The sequence below is a fragment of the Alligator mississippiensis genome, chromosome 15 (assembly GCF_030867095.1).
Source record: "Alligator mississippiensis isolate rAllMis1 chromosome 15, rAllMis1, whole genome shotgun sequence".
NCBI classification, from domain to species: Eukaryota; Metazoa; Chordata; order Crocodylia; family Alligatoridae; genus Alligator; species Alligator mississippiensis.
This window is the reverse complement of record NC_081838.1, coordinates 33040193-33063102: the sequence shown is the minus strand read 5'-3', so window position 1 is coordinate 33063102 and position 22910 is coordinate 33040193. Positions and strand designations below refer to the sequence as shown.

Here is a 22910-nt window from a genome sequence, read left to right as displayed (position 1 = left end):
CCCGTTTTTACTAAACTAGAATTGTTCCAGTTTGTGCATAGCCTAGCAGTTTGGGGTCATGCCCTTTGATTTCCTCATAGTTTCAGCTATGTACGTGAGCTGCTCGCACACATGATGACTATTGACTCCGTTCTGTTCCCCTTTAGGGGCTACGAGTGCCCTGGCATCCTCTGCCTTTGTGGGAAGCAGTTGTGCCTGAAAGATAAAGGGACAGTTGATCAAGATGATTAACTATGGTCCCGTAAAAGATATCAGATTCATCCAAAGAACCTTGCTCCTTTATAAAGGACACCTTTCTTTTCTCTCTCTTTCAGTGCAGCCCTGCTCCATTTTCTCTACCATTCTTCCTACAGTCTCCTCCAAAAGCATTCATGTGGACTGATGATACAGCAACAGTTCAACGACACCGGTGGCAGGAGCAAGAAGTGAAAAGCGAGTGCTGCGGGTGGCAGGTAAAATCAGCTGAGTACTGGATGTGGCAGGGAGATGCTGCGAGGCTCTTTGAAATGGTAGAAATGACAAAGTTGAAGCCCTCACCGAAAGTGGCAGGACAGGAGGTGAGCTGTCAGAAGGGTGAATGTGTAACTCAGGCGAGGTCACGCAGCAAATATTACACCACATCCCGAATGTAGCCCTGCTCTGAGAAGCACAGGCTTTGTGCTTACAGCACTAGATTGTGATTTAGGAGCTCCAAGGTCGACTCTTGGCTACGCCATATATGCCCGCCGTGACTTGGACAAGGTACAGAAAGTCCAAACCTGAGCTAAATGGGAAACACCACGACCACTAAGGCACTTTTCCTAGTTGCTGGGGAGGGCCGCTTTCTTGGCATGGGGTATTACCTCGACCAAGGTCAGGAACAGTCTCCCACTTTCTCTTCCAGTGGGAAGATCTTGGCTATATGCCCGCTTTATAGAAACGGGAGACTCCTCCCTAGCCTGCCCCTGAGGCTGTGTGGCTGAGGGTGGGTGAAACTGAGGGGCATCCGAACCCTGAGCCTCCAGGCTTGGGCCTGCATGTAGGATGTCTGCCAAAGGATTTGAAAGCATCCGAAGCCCCAGGCAGGGGTGGAAGATGTTTGCCGGTAGTAGGGCCACATATGGTTCTTGAACAACTCGTGGCTTTGGAATTGATTTGGCTGATTTGCTTGGAACACGAAAACATTTCCTTAACCTCCCTGACCACCCCGCCAACCCCCCCCCCCACAAAAAAAAAAAAAAAAGAAAGCCCAAGCTAAAATATTTTGCCTGTGCTGGCTGCTTCCTTAGCCCCACATCTCTGTGGACATGTCTACGCGAGATGTTTGGTGTCGAGCTAATTAGTTCTGCAGTAACGTCACAGCATCTACACACGTGGCCCTATCAGGTCACAGTAGACTAATCAATGCCGCCAGAAGATAGTATTTGTAAACACAGGTAATAGCCTGTGGCGGTGTTATTAAGTGTGCTGGTTAGGCCCACGCTGGCTCCCCCTCTTGACCCAGCCAGCCCCTCTGCAGCACACAAAGCTGGGCGGGAGCAGCCTTAGGCTGGCAGGCTCAACCCCTGGTTCCCTGCCAGCTGGGGCTGCTCCAGCCCGGCTCGACGGGCTGCGGTCCTAGGGGCACTCCAGCATGTGAATGGCACGTGTAGATGCACCTGGCATTCCTCGCCTGCAAACCGGGGATGACAAAGTTCCCTCTTTCCATCCACTTTGTCTTTAGCTTGTCAGCTCTTTAGGAAGGGGATAGCCTTTTTCCATGTGAATGTCCACTCATTTATACACCGGGATCTTAACTGGGGGGCAGCAGTCACTCCTGTATTTTAAAAAGCACAAAAGATCATTGCTAAGCTCAGGTGCCCTGGAGTGGTTTGTCTGCTGACGCATCGCTCAGGAGAGCCGAGCCCAATGCCTTTTTCCCCAAGCGAGTCGACTTTTCATTTAAATCAGACATTTTGTTCCTTCCATCAAGATGGTCTGTTTTTTCCTTCCTCCCTCACCCCCAATTAAATCATAGTGGACATGTCACGCTGGACACACTGATGGCTACTAAAATATCACGTGACTCATCCCTGGGACCCCCTAGGAGTGGCTTTTAGTAATGAACCATCTGTGACAGAGCCTGGATTCCCCCAGATTTTCAAGTAGACATTCAGCATATTCCGTACTTTTAAAGCTGTAGGTAAGATTGATCCACAACCTACGGGCATTTTCCATGAAAACTTCAGAAAGCACCTTGTACATTTCATAGTAGTTAGGGGTTAGAAGGGACCTGAACAGATCATTTAGTCTAACCCCCGCCACTGTTTGGAGCACACGTTCTGATCACACGACCCCAGACAGGTGTTTGTCCAACTTCTTTTTGAATTTACCCAAGGTAGGAGCGAGGACCACTTCCCTAGGAAGTTGGTTTCAGATCCTAGACATTCTAACAGTGAAATAGTGCCTCCTAATCTCTAACCTGAACCTATTCTCCAGCAGCATCTGGCCATTGTCCAGGGTGCTACTGGGGGGGAAATAGGGCCCTTCCTATTTGCTGGTGATCTCTCCTAATGAGTTTGTAGGCAGCCATCAAATCTCCACTTAGCCTCCACTTGCTGAGGTTGAGCAGGTTGAGGTCCTTCAGCCTCTCCTCATAAGGCCTGCCCCAGTGCCCTCCAACCAAGGGGGTGGCCCTTCTCTGAACCCTTTCAAGGCTGGCCACATCCTTCTAAAAGTGTGGTGCCCAGAACTGGATGCAGTGCTCCAATTGTGGCCTGACCAATGTTGCGTAGAGGGGGAGGATCACCTCTGTGGACCATGCATCTTTGGATGCACGACAAGGTGCGGTTGGCTTTGCTGGCTGCAGTCTGGTATTGGCAGCTCATGTTCATCTTGGAGTCAATAATGACTCCAAGATCCCTTTCTGTCTCTGTGCTCACAAGGGGGGAGCTCCCCAGCTTGTATGTATGCTGTGGATTCCTTCTCCCCAGGTGCAACACCCTGCATTTATCGACATTGAAGCACATCCTATTACCATCCGCCCACTTCTGTAGTCTGTCTAAGTCTAATTGCAGCCCCTCTCTCCCTTTGGGTGTGCCTACCTCTCTCCACATCTTGGTGTCATCGGCAAACTTGGATAACATGTTTTCCACCCCCTCGTCCAAGTTGTTGATGAAGATGTTGAACAGTGTGGGCCCCAGGACCGAGCCCTGCTGGACCCCACTCTTCACATCCCGCCAGGTCGAGTACAACCCATCCACCACCACTCTTTGGGTGCCCCCCTTCCAGCCAATTTTTGACCCATCCATCTGTGTAGGCATCAATGCCACAGGCACTCAATTTATTAGTGAGAATGGGGTGGGAGACAGTGTCAAAGGCCTTCTTAAAGTCCAGAAAGACTATGTCCACTGCAGCACCATCATCCAGGGATTTAGGCACCTGGCCATAAAAGGCCATCAGGTTGGTCTGTGAGGACCTACCTTTGATGAACCCTTGTTGATTCCCCTGGCATGATCTCCCCTGCCGGCCGCTCACAGATGTGATCCTTGATAATTATTTCAAGGATTTTCCCCAAGACCAATGTGAGGCTTATGGGACTATAGTTTCCTGGATCCTCCTTTCTCCCTTTCCTGTAAAAGTGGACAACATTAGCCAGTTTCCAATCCCCAGGCACCTGGCCCATGGACCATGACCGCTTGTACAGCCAGGCCAAGGGCACAGCAATGACCTCCGCTAGTTCTGTCAACACCCGTGGGTGGAGGGCATCAGGTCCTGCAGATTTAAAATATTGCAGCCCTTCCAGGAGATCCCTAACTATATCTGCGCAGACCCAAGGGCTGGTAGTGCTATCCACAAGATTGCCCCTACATGTGGTGGGTGAGCTGTCCTGGTCCCTGTCCAAGAAAACAGATGCAAAGGTCTTGTTAAAGATTTTGGCTTTCTCATCTGGCGTAGCACAAGATTATCATTTGAGTTTAGCAGGGGCCCTACATTTCCCGGTGCCCTCTTCTTACTCCCAATGTATTTGAAGAAGGACTTTTTGTTGTCCTTAATAATGGTCGCTAACCTGAGCTCCACCCCTGCCTTGGCCTTCCTAATAGCCGTCCTACAGTCACGGGCCGAGGAGGAGTATTCCTCCTTGGTGATAGCCCCTCCCTTCCACCGGGTGTACGCCTCCCTTTTGGCCCTCAGGCATTCTTGAATGCCCTTGCTGAGCCATGGGGGTTTCAGATCACTCTTACCCCACTTCTTTCTCTCAGGGACTGTTATCCTTTGGGCCTGGAGGATCATCCCCTTAAGTTATGGCCATCCCTCATGGACTCACATATCCTCTACCTTTTGGACCCTCAGTGCCTCCCCCACTAATCTCCCAAATTCATTGAAGTTGGCCCTTCTGAAGTCAGGGGCCTTAGTCTTGGTATAAGCCCTCAACACCCTGCGCTGGATGGTGAATTCCAGCAGGGGATGATCACTGTCACCCAGGTGGTCAAGGACCTGCAGTCCCCTCACCAGGTCCTCCCCAGCAGCCAAGACCAGGTCCAGCAGGGTATTACCCCTAGTGGGGTTGTGCACCCCCTGGATGAGGTGGAGGTCCTGTATTTCAGCTAGGAACCTATGTGAATGGTCAGACCTGGCTGACTGCTCCTCCCAGCAGATGTCTGGGTAGTTTAGGTCCCCCATGACAATGACATCCCTAGACCTAATGGCCTCAATAAGCTGTACTGAGAAATCCTGGTCCAGCTCAACCCCTTGACAGTGTGGTCTATAGTAGACACCCACTGTAAGATCCCTTTCACCTTGCCCACCTTGAAGTTTGACCCACAGTGCCTCTGCCTGACCTTCCTCTGCCCCAAAGCTATTTCTTGACTCTGTAAGTTGCTCTTTGACATAGAGAGCAACCCACCCCCTCTCTTTTCATCCCAGTCCTGTCCCTTCTAAATAGTGTATATACCTGAATGCCCATCACCCAATCATGGGTAGGATCCCACCAGGTTTCTGTGAGCCCCACTAAGTCTGGATTCTTCCCTGCTATCAGAAGGCACAGTTTCTCCTACTTGTCCCCCATACTATGTGCAGTAGTGTACAGACATGTGAGGCCTCCTGAGAGGGCACCTACCTCTCCCCTGCTCCCAGGACCGTTGTACCCATTGTTGCTTACCTGGGTTTCTGTTTCTCTTGTCACCTTGCTAGTTGGCAAATCATCCCTTCCTCTTCGGGCGGCCCCTTCCCCCAACAAAGCTAGTTTAAGGACTGCCAAATGAGATCAGCCAACATAAAGGAAGAAATGCATTTACCTTTGGATGAAAGATGTGGTCCATCCCACCCCAACATGCCCTCAGCCCTGAAATACAGGTCATTGTCCAGAAATCCAAAGTCCGCCTCGTAGCACCAGCTCTGAAGATGCCGGTTAACTACACTGATATAGGCCTTGTGGCGTCTACTCTGTCCACCTACTGGGAGGATGGAGGAAAATACCACCAGGGCTCCCATCTCCAGTAGATGACCCATGGCCTTGTAGTCTTCTGTGATGGAGTCAGTCTTCCCCTTAGATGCATCATTAGTCCCCACATGGACCACAACTAGAGGATAATAGTCCGAAGGCTTAATGACCTTTGGGATGGTCTCTGTGACATCCCAAATCCTCGCGGCAGGCATGCAGCAGACCTCCCACAACAACGGGTCAGAGGGACAGATTGGGTTGTCATTTCCCCTAAGGATGGAGTCCCCAACGACCACAAGTCTGTGTCTCTTCTTCCTTGGGGGCTACCTCTTCACCGCCTGTGATGTAGATGGAGCAGCCTCAGTGACACTGGGGATATGTTCTTCTACCCTCTCCTCCTGGGTGGCCAGGGCTGCATACCTGTTTACAAGGGGGATCTGAGCAGGCACAGTGCTGGTATGAGCCACCTTGGCCCCCGACTTGATAGGAATCTACTGCCATCATTTAGTTGGGCATTTTGTGCACGGGGTCTCTCCCGTGGATTCCTAGGCTTGCAGACAATGAAAATACAGATCAGTTTCATTCTCTGCTGTCCAAATCCCCCACACCCTGCTCACCTTGGCCTGGAGCTGCACCACCTCCCCCTCCAGAGCCTGAAGATGGTCACGGGAGGGGCAGGCAGGGGAGTCACCAGACCTCATCCCTACCGCCGGGGTCCCCACCCAGCTGCTCCCACAGAACGGGAGGCAAGTGGACACCAGGGCCCCCATGGGCTCCATCTGGGTGGCAGCCTCAGAGGAGCCCTGGGAGGGTGGCCCCACCAGGGCAGACACCCTGGTAGCGCTGTGGGTCCTCACCATACCTTGTAGGTAGTACTTACCGTTCTCCTTCTTGGTGGAGCCTCCTTGCTTCCAAGGAAGACTCACTCTAGGATCCGCCTGCTTCCACCCATGAGAACGCTGGCACAAATGCTGGCGCACCTGTTTGCATACTGTGTTTGCACGTGTGGCTCGGGAGCATGGCTTCCTGCCCGGCTCAGCCAAAGAGGGCTCTGGGAGACTTCCCCTCTGGATCCTCTGCAGCTGAGCCGGCTCCTACCCCACTTACCTTAAGGGGATCAGCTGTTGCTGCCCCTGCCGATGGTCCTCAGCCTCTGCTGCCGGTAAGTTGAAAGTTGAAAGGGGCACACGTGTGGTGAGAGCCACATGTACGCCCGGTCAACCTCCTCCTGCTCCCTCAGCTCCCAACTGCAAGCCTGGGACCCTGTTTAGCTGCAGTGTCAGTTGCCAGAAACCATATTGAATCCTGCACAGAATTCACAAGAATCATATCTCACGACAGTGGAAACAGGGAGACCAAAGACGGGAGGCAGTTAGATGGGGCAAAGCTACCATGGAGCTGAGGATGGCATCCCAAGTAAAAGACAACAAGAAATTGTTTTTTAGATATATAGGGAGTAAAAGGAAGGCCCAGGGAGGAATAGGACCCCTGCTAAATGGGCAGAAACAATTGGTGATGGACAGGGGGGACAAGGCTGAAAAGTTCAATGAGTTCTTTGCCTCACTGTTACTAAGCGAGGGGCACAACAAATCTCTCACTGTGGTTGTAGAGAGGCAGCAGCAAGGTGCCAGACTTCCATGCATAGACCCTGAGATGGTGCAGAGTCACTTGGAAGAACTGGATGCCTTTAAGTCGGCAGGCCCGGATGAGCTTCATCTGAGGGTGCTGAAGGCACTGGCCGACATCATCGCAGAGCCACTGGTGGGAATATTTGAATGCTCGTGGTGCACAGGCCAAGTCCCGGAGGACTGGAAAAGGGCCAATGTGTTCCCCATTTTCAAGAAGGGGAGGAAGGAGGGTCCGAGCAACTATAGGCCAGTCAGTCTCACCTCCATCCTTGGCAAAGTCCTTGAAAAAATTATCAAGGCTCAAATTTGTGAGAGGCCAGCAGGACAGATTATGCTGAGGGGAAACCAGCACGGGTTTGTGGCAGGCAGATCGTGCCTGACCAATCTAGTCTTTTTTTATGACCAGGTTACGAAACGCCTGGACACAGGAGGAGGGGTAGAAGTCGTATACTTAGACTTCAGGAAGGCCTTCGATACGGTATCCCACCCCATACTGGTGAACAAGTTAAGAGGCTGTGACTTGGATGACTACACAGTCCGGTAGGTGGCGAATTGGCTAGAGGGTCGCACCCAGAGAGTCGTGGTGGATGGGTCAGTTTCGACCTGGAAGGGTGTGGTCAGTGGGGTCTCGCAGGGCTCGGTCCTTGGACCGATACTCTTTAATGTCTTCATCAGTGACTTGGACGAGGGAGTGAAATGTACGCTGTCCAAGTCTGCAGATGACACAAAGCTATGGGGAGAAGTGGACACGCCGGAGGGCAGGGAACAGCTGAAAGCAGACCTTCACATGTTAGACAAATGGGCAGAAAACAACAGGATGCAGTTCAACAAGGAGAAATGCAAAGTGCTGCACCTAGGGAGGAAAAATGTAAAGCACACCTACTGCCTAGGAAATTACCTGCTGGGTGGCACGGAAGTGGAAAGGGATCTTGGAGTCCTAGTGGACTCCAAGATGAACATGAATCGGCAGTGTCATGAAGCCATCAGAAAAGCCAATGGCACTTTATCGTGCATCAGCAGATGCATGACGAATAGGTCCAAGGAGGTGATACTTCCCCTCTATCGGGCGCTGGTCAGACCGCAGTTGGAGTACTGCGTGCAAGTTTGGGCGCTGCACTTCAAGAAGGATGCGGATAACCTGGAGAGGGTCCAGAGAAGGGCCACTCATATAGTTAAAGTTGCCAAGGTCTGGAACGGGCTCCCAAGGGAGGTGGTGCTCTCCCCTACCCTGGGGGTCTTCAAGAGGTTAGATAACCATCTAGCTGGGGTCATCTAGACCCAGCACTCTTTCCTGCCTATGCAGGGGGTCTGACTCTATGATCTATTGAGGTCCCTTCCGATCCTAACATCTATGAATCTATGAATCTATGACAGTTCACCAGAGCTTGTACATGCTGCTCATTTTCTTATGATGATAGGTATCTTTTTCTGGGCAATTATCTATCAGGGTGGAAGTTATTCCTTTGCCCCATTGTAGGAGAAGAAGTGGCAGGCATGCTGAAGAGAAGCGGCTCAGCTCAGGCGATGGCCCCGTAGATGTTCTTTCTCCCACCTCCTGGAGCAATACCTGTGGCTTGGAGGTTCAGCTGCTGGCCCAGAGGTAGGGCCTGCAAATGGCTCTAGAGGGATGGGGCACAAGACAGAGGTCCCGGTGGCCCTCTCTGGCTCTCTCTACTGGCAAAATGGTCTTGTGGGATGCATCGGTCCACCAGCATTGTTGCTTCTGGCCCATTTCTTGAATGGTGTTAGTCCACAAGGGCTGTTTAGTCTCCTTTCATGGCCCTTGTATGCAGCAGGAGACAGCTTTGCATGGCAGGAGCAGGGCTTTTGAACCTTCTGGTGAAAAGCTGAGGGATCACCTTCCTCATCTCACTGTTTTCGATTAGGGAAGAGTCCCTTTGTGCGATGGGTGTTTTCCCGCTTGCACGAGTCCCATCATCTCACAGACTCTTCCGGGCTCCATTGTCACGGGGCTGCCAAGAGTGTTGTTTGCATAGCTAACCAAAGCAGACCAGACTCCCACTTTTGCAGTAACCTGGGTCATTCTCCTCAGATATCTGCCAGCACTCATGCCGACGTGGATTCATCGAGAAGCAAGCTGTCACTCAGGGGATCTTTCTGAAGTCCTCTGCACCTTTTTTGTATGGCCTGGAAGCAAAGGAGATGATTAATGTTTCATATCTCTACCTGCTTCATTTGTGGTTCTGCTGGCCAGACACAACGCAAATCACATGAGCCCCAACATCAGGGTTGTCCTGGAGACCAAAACCAGAGCGTCTTAGGCTGGTGCTCTGACCCACTGGTTTTATCCCTATCATGATGCCTGTGACCCGCAGGGGCTGCAGCCATAAACCGAGACCTGGTTTTGTCTCTTTGGCAGCCGAGCAGGCCTGCTTTGCTGTCACCGTCAGAAAACAATTGGAACCGAGGGGAACGATGAAGCCTCGTGGCCTGACACAAGGTGACTGTGAAATGTAACAACCCGTCTTTGCTATGAATGCCCTTTGCTGCTTGGCTCTACCCCGCCGATTCAATTTGTACGCACTGTCCAGCCCCACACTTCCACCCCCTCTTTGTCTTTGGTGCCAGCCTTTATCACCTGTCCAATTTCCCCTCCCTTTTGCCCTTGTTTCCCCTTTTCTGAATGGTAAAAGCTCCTCAGAAGAAACAAAAATCCTCAAAAGCACTGCGTTGTCTCTTTCCAATCTCTCCGTAAAGCATGAGACTTCAGGCGAGTCTGCATTCTGTATCTTGGGGTCGCAACACAGGAAATGTAGCCCACCGGATTGGCACGGGTGGGGGGGTGAAGCCGGTCAACACAATTGCACTGTCCTCATGTCAGGTGTTTCGAGTCAGTCAGAGCTCGGGCAGGCACCTTGTCTAGCTGAATGACCAATAATAATGAAGCTGTGGCAGCGACTAGCGCCAGTTGCAAAACCTGCGTGAGCAACCGGGCAGATGCTCAGGTATTTGATGCTCAGGTGGGGTTGCCTGTGCTTGGCTCCAGCCTGTCATGGCCCCGTTGTACTAAATTGAGAAGTGGAAGGGTTTGTTATGTACTCACGAGTGGTACTTTGCGGTCGGTTTTGTTTTTAATTCTCTCTCTGCAATGATACCGTGCTTCCCCAGGATGGGGTTTGAAAGCAAGAAATGGCCGAGTTAAGGAGCAGCCTGTGCTGTAAGCGTGCTCGGTGGTGACCCTCCAGCGGAACTGAATCTCCTGCTACGTGATATACAAGTGCACGCACAGCTTTGGTGTGTCTTGCTGCGCGCGTGAGGATGCTGTGCAGAAAATAACAGCTACCTTTTCTGAATGCTGGGATGCTTTTTGAACACCGGAATGTGCAGTGCGGCTGCCTCCCCACCAGGAGCCATTGGCAGCCGTAGTCAATCAGGAGATTGTTCTCATTTCTGACAGCAGAGATGTTTCCTTGTTGTCCAGTATCATTCCTAGCATGAGGGAGAGAGTGGGGCCCCACGGACCGCAGCGAGAGAGAGAGGCAGTGAGAGTGAATGTGCCATTGGGACTTGCCTTCAGAGGTTCTGCCCTTCCAGAGATCAGAAGTGTCGATCAGGTTATCATTGTCCCGGCCGCCGTAACGTGTCAGCAGTCCCAGAGAGCTAGATTAGATGAGAAAGCAGAAGCTTCTTGTTCCTCACGTGCGCTCTGAAACAGCTGGCTGTTGCACAGCAGACAACTTGCTCTTGAGCCTGCTGCCCGGTGGAGACGCACAGGTTTGTGCCCATTGCACACCTGGGAGCCAAAGACCTGGACCCAGACCCCCCAGCAGAGGGCTAGGAGGTAAAAGCTGGGCCGACAGAGCAGGCAGGTGAGTGCAGGGGTGCTTGCAGGGGTTTGAGTGAGTGTGCATATGGGGCTGTGCTGGGTGGGATGCGCTGGTTGAGTGGAGCCCAGGAGGGGAACCCTGCCCCCTCCCCCAGGTCTCTACTTAGCTGAGCCCCGGGACTGGAGCTGCGTGAACACAGCATGGAAACTGGTGCGGCCTGACAAAGGTGCAGCAGTTTGAATGGGAGTTTGCATTGAGGGGTCCACACAAGGCACCTGGAGGGCTGGGCCAAGCAAGCAACCTGAGCCCAGAGGCCTAAACAGAAGCTCCTGAGACCAGGTAAGTATGAGAAGTAGCTGGCGGCCATGGCAGCGACCCACCATGCCTGCCAGCATCAGCTTCTTGACTCCGAGACCTCCACCCAGACAGGCCCTGGACCACGGGGGCTGCTGATACCCGAGCATGGAAGCACCCCGCCTTATGGGATGTGCACTTTGGTGGAGTCCCTGGAGGGCCGAGTGCATTAAACTCGAGGAGGAGGTGTGCCAGGTGTGTGCCATCAGGGCCCACAAAGATTACTGCCACAACTACCACCAAGCCCTACTCCAGGGGAATGGGGGAGGAGCTGGCCACAAAGCCCCTCCCTGAGCTCCCTGGAAAACAGTCATCTCCATGTCCAGGTCACGCAGAGCTAGGGTCACTCCTCCCCTGGCACTGCACAACAGGTACACAACCCTGGCGGTGCAAGAGGAGACTCTGACAGAGACACCAGAGGAGGAGGTAAGTATTCAGGAGGTAAGTATCCCCACCCCTAGGAGGAGATGCCAGTTGGTGGCAGCAGGGGACTCTCTCCCGAGAGGTACAGAGGAACCTATCTGCCCTCTGAACCCCGTAGCCCAAGGGGTCTGCTGGCTCCCTGGGGCCTGCATCTGAGAGGATCCTCAGGCTCGTCCATCCCTCTGACTATTACTCCATGTTCCTCGTCCATGCGGGCATGGACGATGCGGCCAGGGGTAACCCTGACTGGGACACAAGTGACTGAAGGGCCCTGGGGGCTGGGCTCGAGGGACTGGGGACTCAAGTCGTTTTATGTTCTGTGCTTCCTGCTGCAGGCCACGGAGCCAGGAGAGACGGCTGCATGGAAGAGGTCAACAGACGCCTCTGACAGTGGTGTGACTGCAAGGGGTCCGCTTTCTTTGACCCCAGCATGTACTTCAGAGAGCGAGGACTCCTAGGAGAGGTAAGGAAGGCCCTGTTCTCAGCCAGGGTGGCCCATTGACCATCCTGGCTGAGACAGGACTTTACAGTGACTCTGCCGAGGGATGGGGAAACTCCGTGTGGAGCATGCCTGGGGACCAGCACACAGGAAAGCTCCTGTATGGAGGACACAAAAATAACTGGTTTTGAAAATGTGAACCAAACAGTTCTCCCATGGCATTTCATGTAATTGAGGGTGTTAGCTGGGGGCCTCAACTGCCAACACACCGATGCCAGATACATGGAGAACAAGCTAGTGGCAGTATGGCCTTGTGGGGATTACGGAGAGCTGGCGAGACTCCTTGCAGGATCGGAGCGTAGAACTAGAGGGCTGCCCCCTGCACGGCAGGGAGAAAAGGTGGAGGGGTAGCTCTCAATGTGAGAGAGTGGGACTCCTCTCCGGAAGCTGACACTGACACCAAAGAGAAGCAGCTTGGACCACCCTGGCTCAAGCTTCAGGGTGGGGGCGAGGTGAGAGAAACCTAACCATAGGCATTTGCTACAGGCCCCCGAACCAAGCGGAGGAGCTGGATGTGGATTTCTCTCGAGAACCGACAGAGACACCGGGAGTGCCAGGGACTCGGTTGTCACTGGCGACTTCAAGTACCCGGACGCAGCTCGGGAGGAACGCTCAGCTAGGTCGGATCAGTCACGCAGTTCCCTGACTGCGATCGAGGAGCTCTTCCTGAAGCGGGATGTGCAAGGTCCAACCAGAGGTAATGCTGTCCTAGACCTGCCCTTGGCCCAGAGAGATGATCTGGTGTATGGCTTGAACATCGAGGGTAGCCTAGGCAACAGCAACCACAAAATGGTCGGGTTCACCATCCTCTGCAAGGTCAACAAACTGACCAACAGGAGCGACGTCTCAGACTTCAAAAATGCTGACTCTGACAGGCTCAAAGTATTAGCAGGGGAGGCAATGTGGGACCAAGAAGGCAAGGCAAATGGGGTATACAAAGAGCTCCAGAAGTATCCAAATGATTAACACTGAGGTCAGCTATTGCAGGTCCTTGCCGGTTAAGGAAAGTGGTGGTCTCGCTGTTGGGCACCCCAAATGTAATGCTGGAAACCCAGCCCATAGACGCGGTATCCCTGATGCGATGCCGTTGAGTAAGAAACATGAAAATGCAGCAGTGGCCACCTCTGTAGAGCCCACTTTCCCATGCGCTTGATTTTCCTTCTCAGGCATGAGACCCCTGAGGAGCAAGATGAACCAATTGCCGTGTCGATACTGATGTAATAACGGCGCTCTTGGAGTCGAGTGCCACGCTGGCAAGCGAAGGAGCCAGCCGTCTCAGTCCAGAGGTCACCTCCACCTTTTTTTCTGGGGCAGCGCAAGTATGTTTTCTGCTCTTCTTCTTCTTCAGGTGCCTCTGTTTACGTTACCTAGACCAAAGTCTACCAAGCTCTCCAGGTTCGATTTCCAAGACGCGAGTCATTGTCTGTGTCAAAAAGATGTGTGCGCCTTATCCTTCATCCCAGAAAACGTGATGGAGACCAAAATGGGGAGGATTCCAGGCCTCCCCAATGACCGCCGAGCCTCTCGGAGAAGGGGGCTAGGCACGGGGGGGTCTGGGAAACTGCAGCCCAAAGTCTCAACACATCTCACGCATCTGCGTTAAGCCACAGTGCCCTAGCACATGTTGATTGCCACGTCTCCAGCAAAACCACCACAAAGAAGCACCTCAGTGGCTCAGCTCGGCATTGGTGAGACTGCCGCTGGAGCACTGCATCTGGTTCCGGGCCCCAAACTTTAAGAGGGATGTGGTAAAGCTCAAGACAGGCCGGAGAAGAGTCACCTATATGCTCAGAGACTCACATGGCAAGCCGTACGAGGAAAAGCTTGGTTCCTGTCCCAGGCTGAAGATGAGCCTTGCTGTGGCTCAGGTGCTGGCCTTTCCTTTGCCCCTTTGGTGGTGTGTGAGGGTGTGTGAGATGGGCTGTAAGTTTGGCATCCTGCAGGATGTGTCAGGCTGTGTGCACAGCCACGTGTACTGCCTTGTGAGGTCTGACATTGAGTGTGTGCCTGGGCCGCTTTGCGCGTGATGTGTGTTGGGGAGGCGGGGGCTGGAGGCGCAGCATGTGGGGCTGGGTGACGTTCTGGGTAGATGGAGTGACCCTAGGGCTATGCATGTGGTCTGGCGAGACCCAGGCCAGGGGCCGTGTGAGCAGCAGAGAGTGGCCGGAGCGCAGGGGGCATCCTGAGCGGGGAGGAAGCTGTCATGCCTCGTCGGAGATGGGGCTCTGTTTTTGTGCACCCATGGCCTTGAGAATTGTGTAGTATGCCATTGGCCTGTGGCAGGGGCCTGCTTGCTGAAGGGGCCCCTGGAGGAGTTGCCGTACAAAGGGACTGATGGTGGGATCAAGGTGGCCGGCGAGAGGGAGCAAGGCAACCTTGGGCCTCCGGAGCCCTGCGGTGAGCCTGGTGCTGCAGGTGTCAGGTAAGAGGGCTTGTGGCGGGGTGCAGCCTGGCCTGGATTCATTGGTAGGGTTTGTTTGGGTGGGGAGGCACAGGGCCGGGAGTCTGAGCGGTGGGGTGGCTCTGTGAAAGGGGCAGGTGTGTAGAGGTGGGAGGGCGTGTCAGGAAAGAGGCTGTGGTACGTGGCCCTGGTGCTAAAGCAGCCAGAAGCATGCAGGCAGGGCTGACAGGGGCCTGGCAGGAGTCTAAGAGGGGAGGGCAGGGAACGGGCCCCCCTCCCGAGGTGCTGGGCCTCGTGCGCCCTGGGAGGAAGAACATGGCCTGGCAGGCTACCGGACCCTGCAGCTTGTGTGGTGAGTCAGTGTGGGCAGATGCGTGCTGCGGCAGAGACCTGGGAGAGGCCAGTGTGTGCTGTGGCTGGAGGAGGGGTCTCTGTGGGATGGGGTGCTGTGTGTCTGAGGACACACTATGAGTGTGCGTCTTTGGGAGGGGCTCAGTTTGGGGCTGTGGGACATGGAGCCGGGCAGACAGTGCCAGGGCTTTGGGGTGAGCGGGAGAGGGAGGTGAGGTTGAGGGTGGGACTTGTAGCTTTTGCCAGGTGGCAAGTGTGGAGCGGTGGGTGGGTTGCAGGCTGGAGCATGCAGTTTAGGCAAGGGGGAAGCCTGCCACTAGCCAGGGAGGTTGTGGGGTGCTGGCTGGAGCCATGCCGCTCTCTGCCAGAGGGATGAGAGCAGTGCTGCTTTTGTGTGGCGAGTGCTTTGGCAGGTGTGGCAGGATGTCTCGTGCTGCTGAGTAGGTGAGCGGTGGAGGTGAGAGGCCAGTTTGGTCTTGTCAGCATGGACGCGTGGCTGGGGGGCAGAGGCGGTTAGGATTGGGGCAGGGGGCAAGCGCAGGGTCCGAGAGCTGGCGTCTGTGCCGTGTGGGAGCATTACATGTGGCGGGCTGTGGCAGGTGTCTAGTCTGGGGGCTGCAGAATGGTGCGCCTGGCCTCTCGTGCTAGAGCGGTGCAGCGTGGCCGGCTGTGCAGGGCCAAGCAGGTCAGGGCCGGGATCAGGGAGTGTTGTTGCAGGGCAGCTGGGGCCAGGTGGGCGGGAGCAGGCAGGTAATGAGGCAAGGGGCTGCAGGTGGCTGTGGGTCAGGAGAGGCCTGAGGGCCAATGAGGAGGCAGGAAGGGGCTGGGCTGAGGCCTCTCAGGCACGGTGGGCCTGAGGACGTGGGGGCACTCTGGTCTGGGTGGCACGGGGAGAAGAGTTGCTGGTGGTGCTGCTGCCCAGGGTGTCCTTTGCAGGGAAGAGGGAGCAGGCAAGGCAAGGCAAGGCAAGGCTGTGGTTTGGCTGGAAGGAAGAGGTGAGTGCAGGGGGAGGCTGGTGTTGGGGTTTGGGTGCAGGAGTGGCGGGGGAGGTGAGGGGGGGCCTTGTACAGGTGGAGGTGGTGACAGAGGAGCAGAGGCAGAGGTGGGGGTTGAGTGAGGAGGGTGGTGGTGTGGAAGGCCCTGGGCAGGCTGCCTGGCAGGGGAGGCTTGGTTAACGGTGTGTTTTTGTTGCGGCAGGTGTGGAAGAAGGGCCTGCGTGTGGAGTGCAAGAGGTGTGAGGTAAGTGGGGAGGTGTGTGAGGTGGAGAGTGGCCTGAAGAGGTGTGGTGTGGGTGGTAGTGGGGAGAGGAGGTGTGGGTGTGGTGGAGGGGAAGTGGGTGCAGGTGAGGCAGGGCTGTGGCTTGGCTGGAAGAGGTGAGTGCAGGGGGTGTGGGGGGAGTGTGGTGTGTAGGTAAGTGCAGGTTGGGGGGGTTGGGGTGTGCCTTGCCCTGAGGAACAGGGTGTTGGGGGGGAGGTAAGGCATTGTAAGAGGTGAAGGTGTGTTAAGTGTGGGCAGTGAGGGTCGGGGCTGGTGGTGGGGAAGGGCTTGATTAACGAGCTGTTTGTGTTGTGGCAGGTGTGCAAAGAGGAGCTGTGGGGCTGGTGGTGGAGTGGAGGAGGTGTGAGGTAAGTGGTGAGCGGCAGAGTGGGTCTGGTGGTGTGCAGCCTGCTGGGGGAGGCTGGGCTGTAGGCCGTGCCCCTAGCTGCCCAGCCAGTCGGCACATGTGAAGTGGGGCAAAACTTTATGGATAGATAGACAGACAGACTGAGCCTTTTATTATATTAAAATAATAGTCAAATTATTGGAAGGCACCTCCAGGGTCATGTGGTCTAACCCCCTGTACAAATGCAGGAATGGCACTCCTAAACCATCCCTGATGGGTGCCTATCCAGCCTTTTTCTGAAACCCCCCCATGACAGAGACTCCACAACTTCCCTGGGAAGTCTATTCCACTTCCTCACTATTCTAAAAACAAGGATGCTTTTTTTCCCCAAAGTCTAATCTACATCTACTTGACTGTAATCTGAAGCTAGAAATCCTTTCCTATGCAGCAAGAATGAATAGCTGTTCACCCTCCTCATCATGGCTTGTTTTCAGATATTTGAAGACTGTTATGATCTGCCCCTTAATTGCCTTTTCTGCAAGCTAATATGCCTAATTCTCTTAACCTCTCCCTGCATGACTTGCCTTCCAGCCCTTTATCATTCTTGTCACCCATCTCTGAACTTCTCTAACTTCTCCATGGTCCTTCTTAAATCATGGAGCCCAGAACTTCTCAAAATACTTCAGATGAAGCCTATCCAGCACCATATTGACTGGTCACTGTCACCTCCCATGTTTTAATCTAATACCTCTGTTGTGACAGTCCCAAGCTGCATTCAGTTTTCTGCAGCTACATCAAGTTGCTGTCTCATGTTGAGTCTATAGTCCACCAGACACCCCAGATCCTATTGAACACTGCTGTCACCCCGGCATTTATAACCCAACCTGCTTTTGATGATTCTTTCCTAGGTGCAGCACCTTGCATTTATTTCTTCACAAAAAGCCCTGTTGTTTTAGCCCAGCTTTCCAATCTATCTAAATCTATGCTTATCCTATAAAGCATTTGCAGTTCATCCCAGTTTCACCTCAGCAGGATATTTACCTATGTATTCTGTCATTCAAATAATTATATCAATTAGTAAAATCATTTCTACAGTTCTTCATTATTTTGGGACTGACTACATCAGGGGTTCTCAATCTCTGGGCTGCAGCTGACAGTCTGCATCATGGTCAGCTGCCAGAGCGGACGTAGCCGCAGACTGGCAAACCATGCCCCCCCCAGAAGTCCCTTCCAAACATAATTTCTAGGATTTTCTTTCATTCTATGACCTTGCAACTGGTGAGATTTATTTTAGGTGGGACAAAGAAACATTGATACATGAAATACTACTTTTCCACTTCAACAATGTTAATGCAAAATGATCTGCGTAAAGAATCATTGTCCTTACAGTGCTACAAAATTTAGCCTACCACCTTCATTTTTATTAGGAGGTTTCACATGGTAGTATGAAAACCATTCAGCACAATATATATATATATATTAGTAAAGTGAAGGCATGAAAGAATGATGGACCTATTATTTCTGGAGTAGTTTCCTCAGGGTAGTTTGGATCTCCCTGTTCCTCATGCTGTAGATGACTGGATTCATCAACGGAGGTACCACACAATACAGTACAGCTGCCAGGAGATCCAGAAGGGATGGGGAGTCAGAGATGGGCTTTGTGTGGGCAATGCCAGCAGTGGAAAGAAACAGGGAGACCACAGTAAGGTGAGGAATGCAGGTGGAGAAGGCATTCTGCCGGCCCTGCTCAGAGGGGATTCTCCACACTGCGGTGAAGATCTGAACATACGACACAACGATGAAAACAAAACAGGCTAAGCTAAACACACACTGAAGGCAAGAGCTATGAGCTCTCTGTGGTATGTGTCGGAGCAGGAGAGCTTGAGTAGCTGGGGCACTTCACAGAAGAACTGGTTGATGATATTTGAGTGGCAGAAGGGTAGACTAAAGGTAGTGTGTAGTGCAGAGTAGATGACACCAACAGCCCATGCACAGGCAGCCATCTGGACACAAGCTCTCCTGTTCATTATTATCTCATAATGCAGTGATTTCCAGATGGCAACATACCGGTCATATGCCATGATGGTAAGGAAGGCAACATCAGCTGAACCAAAGAGGAATAAGAGCGACCTGGGACACACATCCAGCATAGGAAATTGTCCTGGTGTTTGAAAGAGAATTGGCCATGAACATAAGGACAATGACGGAGTTGGATCCAAGGTCAAGGATGGACAATTTAACCAAAAAATAGTACATGGGGCTGTGGAGGTGGTGGTCTCTAGTTACAACAGTGATAACAAGCAGGTACCCCACCAGAGCTGCCAGGCATGCTGCTAGAAAGATGACAAAGTGTAAGATCTGCAGCTCCCGAGTGTCAGAGAAGCCCAGGAGGAGGAACTTGGTTACAGTGGTGCAGTTGGGCATCTTCCTTCCCAGGGCACTGTCCAAGTCCTGGGTATAATAGAACAAGGGCCATAGTAAGGAGGAGAGTAACAAACTCGGTGGCTTTCATATTCCTATCAATAAAGTCCCCAGATTTCATGCCAAGAATGTAAATATTCCTTTTTTTGCCCCATTGAAAATTTTATTTTAATAAATTATTTTTCCCTGGCAAGACCCTACATAAAATACATTGTTTTGATATTCTATTTAGAAATTGAAGAAAAGATTAGCCCAGCCACGACTCAGGGTTCTTTTTTTCGCTTTAAATCTGAAAGTCTATTGTTTTCAATAAATCTCAGCTAGAAAATATGTGCTGGAAACACATATATGTGAAATGATAAAAATATTATATAAAAAAGATGAATTCCTTAGAGATCCCAATCCAACCCCTCCCCTCTTCCCACCGCACTCCCAGTAAGTCATATAACATTATCTGAATGAATAGCAAAAACATTGAAAAATTCTTCATTCATTCTTGTGTGTTTGAATCTATTATACATATGGTGCAGTATGATTTGTGTAGCCAGGTTTTCCAAACTTTATATTCTTAAATCTCCTCTGCATCTTACTAAGACAGGACACTGCATCATTTCACTGATGCAGAAAACTGACTGAAATTGTTTCTGTGAAAGTTTTCTTATCCTGTGTCACATTCAAGCTTCCCCTGCCAAGGTCCTTGACCTTGATTTCTCAGACCTTGATCTCTCAGACCTGGTTCTTGACCTGTTGATTTCTCAGATCTCCTCTGTACCAACCACTAGTCTAGATCCCCAGAAGCACAGCTAACTCAGGGGTCTTTCTCTGCTCCCTCTGTCACTGAATGACTGCAGTAAATCCAGCCAGGTTTCTGAGTGTGCAGCTGACCACTCCTTTTCTACAAGATATGGTTGAGAAGCAAGATGGCAATTTTTCAGTAGTTTTCTTCCAAAGGCTCATGGGACTCATTCCCTGGAGTCCTACACAGCTCAGAAGGAAAGCCCAGATGTAAACAATCTGAGCTGTACAGATGTTAGCAGAACAGCAGAACTGTGCTCTGGTTTAATCTCCCTCGCAACACAAGTCATGGGATCTCTGAGAAGGCCCTGAGCTTCTCTATCTGGCTCTGTTGTCCCAGTTAGCCAGCCTGGGCACCTTAGCACGCAGGGAGGCACCAAGTTGCAATTGGGTTAGTTCCTATGCAGTTTTGCATGAGAAAATAACATGAGAATGAAAGTTAGGTTTTAAGGTGCAAAAGAAATAATTTTAAATATAATTAATATATTCCATAACTCAGACAAGCAAGCTCCATAGCAAGGCATCATATTGACAAAATATTAATTCAGCAATCATTAGTAGGGTCCTGGCTCTGTATCTACTGTCATGAATATGACTGCCCCTTAGTCCACTTTCCCCTGAGTCGTATGCATACTGGGTCCCAGCTCCCCCTTCTTTCTTACACCACCAGCTTCCCTTGAACCCAGCGGTGACAAACACAGGTGGACCCCATCTGCCAGATTAAACCCACAGGGGTGGTCTAGCGGAGGCACTGCATGCAACGTGATTTGTGGATTGGCTAAATCTGGTGCTTGCACCATGAGTACAGCTCTTGCCCTACACACCGCACACAACACAGCCCAGCGCCAGCACCATGCACAGCATAAGATGTGAGGGGCCAGCCTGTGACACATGTTACCCACAGCAGGTCACTGGAGGTGTGTACTGCTTGTGGCATTGGTGATACATAGCAGGTGTATGTGGGTGCACGTGCACTCCCTGAGACTGGTGGTGCACCCCTGGAAAAAGCAGCACTGGCACGTGTGGACAGTTGCCACTTCCCAGTGCGCCCTCCCCATCCTACACACTGCCAACACTGCCGATGGCATCTGTGGACAGTTGCTGATTGCTGTTGGCCACTGCCAACGCAGCTGGTGGTGTCTGTGGGTGGTTGTTGACTGCCTGTTGATGCTCACCACTCCCTCCCACCCCTCCCTCCACTGCTGACATTACCATGCCTACCTGCAGGAGAACCCCATCTGCTGCTGTTGCCGTGCCCTGCCAGCTTCCAGGGGCATGCATCATTCATGGCATTTGACATTTGCAGCAGGCTAGGTGTGTCTATATGAGATGCTAGGTCACTGTAGCAATGAGCTATGGTGATGATGTTCATCGCTGTGGCAACATAGCATTGGCGGGCACTAACCGTGATGCCACCGCTACTATGCAGTACCAAAGAGCTACTGAGCATTACCTCATTGCTACTACGTAGTAGGGTATGAAATGACCCGTGCGCATTCGGGACTGCGCAGTCCTGGCGGGTAGATTCATAGATTATACAGTCAAAAAGGACCCAATGGATCATCGTGTCCAACTCTTGCCCCTGGCAGGAAAGAGGACCGAGGTCAGACGACCCCAGCCAAGTGATTGTCAAGCCTCCTCTTGAAGACCTCCAAGGTATGTGATAGGACCACCTCTCTTGGAAGCCCATTCCAGATTCTGGCCACCCTTATTTTAAAAAAAGTCTTCCTAATGTGTAACCTAAATCTACTCTCCACTAGTTTGCACCCATTATTCCTAGTTACTCCCTGGGGCGCTCTGGTAGACAGTGCATCCCAAATTCCCTGCTGTTCTCCCCTGAAAAATTTATGGCTGGCTACAAGGTCACCCCCCAGCTGTCTTTTGTATAGGCTGAAAACTTCCAGATCTCTCAACCTCTCCTCGTAGGGTCTTTCACGGAGACCACTAATCACGTGAGTGGCCTCCTCTGAACTCTCTCCAGATTCTCCGTGTCCCTCCTGAAGTGTGACGCCCAAAACTGGACACAGTACTCCAACTGTGGCCTGACCAGTGCTGCATAGAGGGGGAGCATCACCTCCCTCGATCTGCTGGGCATACATCTGCTAATACGCGACAAGGTGCGATTGACTTTGTTGATGGCCTCGTTGCACTGCCGGCTTATGTTCATCTTGGAGTCAGCTATTACTCCAAGATCTCTCTCAGCCTCTAAGCTGCTGAGGTGGACATCCCCCAGTCTGTAGGTGTGCTGGGGAGTTCTTCTTCCTAGGTGGAGTACCTTACATGTATCTTTGTTGAATTGCATCCTATATCATTCCACCCATTGATCCAACCTGTCCAGGTCTGCCTGTAACTGCTCCCTGCCCTCTGATGCATTCACTTTGCCCCATAATTTGGTATCATCCATGAACTTGGAGATGGTGCTCACCACACCCTCATCCAAATCACTGATGAAGATATTAAAAAACACTGGCCCCAGGACCAGACCCTGTGAGACCCCACTGCCCACCTCCTTCCAGGCTGAGAATGACCTGTCAACCGCCACTCTCTGGGTGCGGTCCCTAAGCCAGTTGGCCACCCACCTGACTGTGTAAGTGTCCACTCCACAGCCCATTAGCTTCCCTACGAGAATAAATGTGAAACTGTGTCAAAGGCCTTCCTAAAATCCAGGACCACGATAAGGTGAGGAATGCAGGTGGAGAAGGCTTTTTGCCAGCCCTGCTCAGAGGGGGTTCTCCACACTGTGGTGAAGATCTGAACATACGACACACTGATGAAAGCAAAACAGCCTAAACCTAGAAACACACTGAAGGCAAGAACTGCCAGCTCTCTGCGGTATGTGTCAGAGCAGGAGAGCTTGAGTAGCTGGGGCACTTCACAGAAGAACTGGTTGATGATATTTGAGTGGCAGAAGGGTATGGTAAAAGTGTTCCCAGTGTGCAGTGCAGAGTTGATGACCCCAGCAGCCCAAGGACAGGCAGCCATCTGGATGCAAGCTTTCCTCTTCATTACTACCTCATAATGCAGTGGCTTGCAGATGGCAATGTACCGGTCATATGCCATAACTGTGAGAAGGGATAAATTTGCTCCCATGAAGGCGATGAGACAAAAACACTTGGGCAACACATCCAGAGTAGGTAATTGACTTGGTATTTAATACAGAATTAGAGATGGATTTGGGCATGGTCACTGAGATGGAGCCACGGTCCAGGAGAGACATAATAATCAAGAAAAAGAACATGGGGGAAT

General features: G+C 52.2%; 2 long non-coding RNA genes across 2 annotated transcripts; both read left to right on the top strand.

Moving 5' to 3' along the window:
* Positions 1–8296: 8296 nt before the first annotated feature.
* LOC132245775 (uncharacterized) lies at positions 8297–14557 on the top strand. The gene is made up of 3 exons (XR_009457489.1): positions 8297–12057; positions 12580–12790; positions 13260–14557. It is a non-coding gene; the product is annotated as an uncharacterized LOC132245775 (long non-coding RNA).
* Positions 14558–15477: 920 nt separating this feature from the next.
* Positions 15478–16470, top strand: LOC132245925 (uncharacterized). The gene is made up of 3 exons (XR_009457620.1): positions 15478–15840; positions 16043–16084; positions 16421–16470. It is a non-coding gene; the product is annotated as an uncharacterized LOC132245925 (long non-coding RNA).
* The last annotated feature ends 6440 nt before the right edge of the window (positions 16471–22910 follow it).